The sequence below is a fragment of the Coffea eugenioides genome, chromosome 1 (genome assembly GCF_003713205.1).
Source record: "Coffea eugenioides isolate CCC68of chromosome 1, Ceug_1.0, whole genome shotgun sequence".
Classification (NCBI taxonomy): Eukaryota; Viridiplantae; Streptophyta; class Magnoliopsida; order Gentianales; family Rubiaceae; genus Coffea; species Coffea eugenioides.
In genome coordinates, this window is record NC_040035.1 from 33,079,178 (window position 1) to 33,085,148 (window position 5,971).

Genomic DNA, 5,971 nt, shown 5'->3' on the forward strand with positions numbered 1-5,971 from the left:
AGGAGCACTCCAGAGCCAAGACCTTTTCCTCATGTTCCCTCACACGGTCAAATACATTTCCAAAAACCTCCTTATTCCATCTGCGCAATGCCAGCTTTACCGCTTTTAGCTTCATGAGTAGGACTTTAATAGGCCGCCCCTCACCCTCCACCTCCCATGCCTGCCTAACCACACTTTGGAACTCAGCATGCAACCTCCAAACATCAAGGAATCGAAAGCTTGTAGGAACCCCACCCACCGCCATAGAGCAAGAGACTAACAAAAGGGAGTGATCTGAAGCAACCCTACTCAAGTGAGCGATCGACGTGGTCACCGCTAAATTCAACCACTCCTGGTTAACGAAAACCCTATCCAAGCGCTTCCACACCCTGGCTCTGCCCCAACGGTTGTTACACCATGTAAACTGAGACCCAGTGAACCCCAAGTCTGTCAAATCAGCATCCTCAATAAAGCCTAGGAAGGATTCCGACTCCCTAGAGCGAAAGGGACGCCCCCCTTTCTTTTCATTGGCACCAGTAATAACATTAAAATCTCCTAGAACTATCACCGGTCCCCCTCGTGTGCACACCCCCACCAATTGATGCCAGAGCACCTCACGCTCGTGGGTAACACACGAAGCATGAACAAAAACCGCAACAAAGGAACTCCGAAAAGCGGAGTGAGTCACCTGCAATGCCAAAAACTGAGGCGAGGCAGCCAACAAATCGCAACTGAAATCATGGCCAAACAACACCCACACCCTGCTCTCCTCATTAGAGACAGCCTGAGAGAAACCTAATTTTCGGCGAATAATAGCGAGACGCTCGCAACCCACCTTTGGTTCGCACAAAGCTAACAAAGAAATCTTATGCATCCGCTTCAACTTCTTCAATCAAGCTATGGTAAGGGCGTAATCCACGCCCCTAACATTCCAGAAAAGAGCCTTAATCATGATTGCGGTCTTAAAAAATAAGGAGGGGGCGAACCACCCTTCTTCCTGTCACGACGACTCACGACCATATGCCAGTCTCTAGAATCCCTCAACCCCTCCAACCCCTGCTGCGAGGCCCCCAAGGCAGATCCCGTTTCCACGCTCGCCTTGCGAGGTGACAAGTTGAGATTCGCGACCATAGCACCCTGTTGATCCCCCACCTCCACCCAAACCTGGTCCACCAGAATTGGGGCCGCTAGACCCCTACTCTCACAATCCACTGCTGCCATATTCACCTCCCCAAACTCCTCCTCGGGCTCCTGAATCAGTTGGTCTGCCAGCTTGTGAATGATAGAATCCGCAGCCGCCTCAATTGGCCCCTCCACCAACGCAGCAGCAGACAGACCATGCTGCTGAAGAAAAGCATCCCCATCCTGCACTTCCCCTGGTGGCGTCCCAATATCTGCAGACCGCGACGCATCCGCTCGCTCCAACTCAAGACATGCAGTATCAACGACAGCACCCTTCAACCTCACAGAATCCCCCACCTTAAACTGGGCATCACCTTCTAGACCTGGCCTCCCAACCTCAGGTTGCACCGCATCCATCTCCACCCCTACAACAGCCACACCAGATTTCTCCCCTCTCTTCGAACCCTGGCTGTGCCCCTGACGAGGAGGTGACAGCAGACCCACCTCCCCCAACGCCTCCGACACCACACCAGCTTTCGGCTTAGGCTGCTCTTTGGAAACGCGCAACTCTGGATGCTTCACATGACACAGGCCCTCTTCATGCCCTTGACGATAGCAATGACCGCAATAACTGGGCAGCTTCTCAGGAATGAGAGCCTGCCAGAAACCGTCCCCATCCCCCATATCAACCCACACCCTCGACGGAAGTGACTTCAACAGATCCACTTCAACACATACTCGCACCACATTTGGGCGAGTAAAGGAAGAAGTAGCCGCATCCACAAATAATGGAGTCCCCAAACAAGAAGCAATATGGAAAAGACATGGTTTAGCAAACAAATGAATGGGCAGCTTGGGTGATCGAAACCAAACAGGAACTAATGACGATTCTCTGTCCACATGGAACTTAGAACTCCACTTAAAGACCCTCATTGGACAACCACACACATACCACAAATTCCTTGACCAAACACGGAGGAAGTCTGCCTCCCCATTAAACTTCAACAGAACATGCCTGGCGTCTAAGAGACCCACAGAGACGGAGTCCTTTAAATCAAGAGAAGCGAAGAACTTGCGTAATTCCGGTGGCAAAGGTCGCCCTCTGGAAAATTTCCCCACCAGCGTGAATCGAAACGGCGAAGCGATAGCTGCAATGTCTGCCGCATTGAAAACCACTGCAGGCTCCCCGCGGTGCGTGGACACAGATGCCTGGATTTGCACCACTTCCGCCGGCGACTGGTTCGCAAACAAGGCAGAGAAAGACTTCTTCTTGAACGTAGGAGATGATGAAAGACCCCCACCCGTGGGTGGAGGGGCAGCTGCGGCTGCCATGCCCCTAAGAAACGCAGAACCCTAAACTTCTAAAAAAGGAAACCTGAGAGAGCGTCTCAAATATTATTTAACCGGTTGAACTGGCTGGTCCCCATAAAGAATTTTTTGTCTTGGTCTGTTGTCTATACGGTATCCTATTAGTCATTGGTATGATTAGACTGGAGTATATATTAAGCTGTGCACCTTTACATCCTAACTACTAATTTGCGACTAAATCACTTCTTAAACTACAAAACACCAACAAAAAATTACTTGGTCCCCAATCATTAAAAGTTTTTTATAATGAAAACGTTCTATTAAACGAACATAAAGAATTTGAAGAAAGAAAAACTTAAGCTGAAAATAAGGTTAAATAACTTCTTGTTAGCGTATAAATGTTTCTATGAATTGCAGGGACTGAGGAAAAACATAAAAGAATATGAAGTTCCTTATGCTTAATCATATCTTTATATGCAGGTTGTGATGACATATTTTCACTTGAAAATATGTATCAGCATAATATGTGCTCCCAAAGTCAAGCATAAAAAGGAAGGAGCCATATATTCTTGAGGGTGGGCAATTGCCCCATCCTCTCAAGTTTCAAAAAATTATATAATAGGCTTGATATTTTACAATATTTTTTTTTATTTTGCACCTTATTTGCCCTTCCTCAACTGTGTAAAATCCCTTCCATAACTACATTGTCCCCTTCAAATTTTTAAAATGTTCACTTCTCTGTCTAAATTTCCTTTTTAAATTTCATAGAGTTCTCTTCTCCATAGAAAATTTTTGTAACGGTCCAGATCACGACTACGAATAAAGTTTGCACGTATTCCACACGTAAAGACTTTAGACCAAATACTTCTCCATTTTGGTGAAGTCTCTTTCTTTGCTGGAAAATTTGAGGTCTTGAGGGTCGTGGTCCTTTGCCTTTGCTGGAAAATTTGAGGTCTCGGTCCGTCATCTATACGGCATCCCATTAGTCATTGATGTCATTAGACTGGAGTATTAACTTGTGGACCTTTGCCTCCTAAATGCTAATATGCTACTAAATCACACTTCTTGAACTTTAAAATAACAACAAAAATTATTCAATCCCTTATTAAAAGGTTTTCATAGTGAATGCAACCATTTTCAGACGTTCCATTGATCAAATATGTAAAGAATTTGATGAAGTAAGAAAAACTTAAGCAGAAAATAAGGTCAAATAACTTACTGTTAGTGTATGAATGTTTCTGTGAATTACTGAGAGCGAGAAAAAAATGTAAAAGAATATGAAGTTTCTTATGTTCAAAACAATAGACCTCTCTGAGAATTTGTTTTCTAGAGGCATTCATCACTATCCTGTGCATTTGCATATTCCACACGTAAAATCTTCGGTCTTTGCTGTAGAATTTGAAATCTTGGTATCTGGTTGCTGGGAAATAGACTTCTTGGTCTTAAGTCTGTACGAAATCCAATAAGCCCTCGAATGTAATATAGGAAGGATTATAATGTCAATATTTACTGCTCTAATTTTAATTTCCTCCCTATACTCTAATTAATTTGCAGAATCGAAAAGTTACCTTATGATAATTAGTGTAAATAGAATATTTGATGTGACATTAAATTTGGAAATACATAATTTTTGGTTTTGAATTTATTGGAAAAAAAATTTACAATCTAAAGCAAAATTATGATATTCCTTTACTTCATGAAATGAAAGTTATCTTATTAGTTAGAAATTGCAATTACTTACAATGCTTATAAGTTTGACATATTTGTCATAGTTCTGATCGTGACTACTAATAAAATTTGCACATTCTACATGTAAAGAGTTTAAATCAAATATTTCTCCAGTTCAGTGAAGTCTCTTTCTTTGCTAGAAAATTTGAGGTCTTGAGGTCTTGGTCCTTTGTATTTGCTGGAAAATTTGAGGCCTTGTTCCTTTGTCAATTTGATTAGGGGAATGACATAATGTAAATATCGCTGATTCTTGTTTCTAGCCTAAAAATATTAAGTTGTGCACCTTTGCAACCTAAATCCTAATTTGCAAATAAATGGACAAATGAATAATTCAACTTTAGAATAATAACAAAATTACTCGGCCCCTCATTCAAAAATTTTCGTAATAAACGTAATTATCTTCAAACTTTTCATTGGACGAACATTTATGAAATATCAAGAAATGAGGAAAAGTTAGCAAAAAAAACTAAGGACAAATTACTTTTTATTAGTATATGAAGGATTCTACGAATTGCAGAATTATATTTTGTTTCTTATGTTTAATCAACTTTGCATATAGAATGTTATGATATATTTATGCCTAAGGCACATATCAGCATATATGTGCTTCCAAAGTCAAGTATTTTCACTGTTTTCAAATGCTTTTGTGCTTGTATGCACTGAAATCTATTTCTTTCAATTTTATTTTCCATTTCAGTATTTTTTCCATCTTACACTTGAAATGGCAGTTTCTGCATTGCAAAAAAAAAAAAAATTACTACGATTCTTAGAAAGCATTGTGCAGACTGAAATTTCCTTTCTTTTTTTAATTTTACTTAAGAAAAAGAATTATTATTTGAATCAAATTTTTTCACCTTCCAAACTTTGATTGCTAAATTTGTTTTGTCTAACGTGTCTGCAAAAGAGATCATTTTGGTCTGCATCCCTCGAACATTGGGTATCCAAATTGGAATTTTCTCGTAAAAGTAAATGGCAATACTTGCAATAATAAAAAATAATATTCTGAGGGAAAAAAAATAGTGTACATATATATATATATATATTGTGTAGATCTACAAGTTTATATCTTCCTAATGAGATTTATTAACTTCGTGATTACCATCTTTCTTTATTTATGCTACTGATAGTGTAGATCTACAAGTTTAGATCTTATTGGATGAGACTGGTTAACTTCGTGATTACCATCTAATGTATTCAAGCTTATTATAATCTTGATAGTTCTGATTTCATGACTTTGGATCTGATTGAATGACATGGATCCAGTAAGTGCTAGCATCCGGTCCAGGTAAGACCATGAGATTTGGCTCTGTAGGGGTGTTAAGGTTCTTGGGACGTACTCCAAGACGGGGAAGTGTCACAAGATCAGATCCAGGGAAAATGGATTTTTACTATCAATTTTATGATTTTGTTTGGAAATATGGTCGTCATGCATAGTTAATCTTTCTCAAAAGATTTAGATCTATTCTTGTAGGTTTATTTTACTATCTTTATTATGATGGAAATATGGTCGTCATGTATAGTTAATTCTTCTCAAAAGGTTAGATCTTTTCTTGTAGGTTTCACACTATTCTTTAGAATCTGATTAAGAAAAATGGTTTATCCTCCATGGATCCCGAAAGATTCTGTGCCAAAGGAAAGAGGAATATAAAATTTATTCATTTATTTAAGCTTATTTTTATTTTTACCTATCATTGCACATGGCATCCTTTTTCAGAACAAATTCGGTATCTTCTAGTTCTTCTTCAAACAACAAACTAAAAGAAGAAATTCATATACAAGACGTCAATCAAGATATAGACAATTGGAAAATTCCAAAGTATACTCAAACTGATAT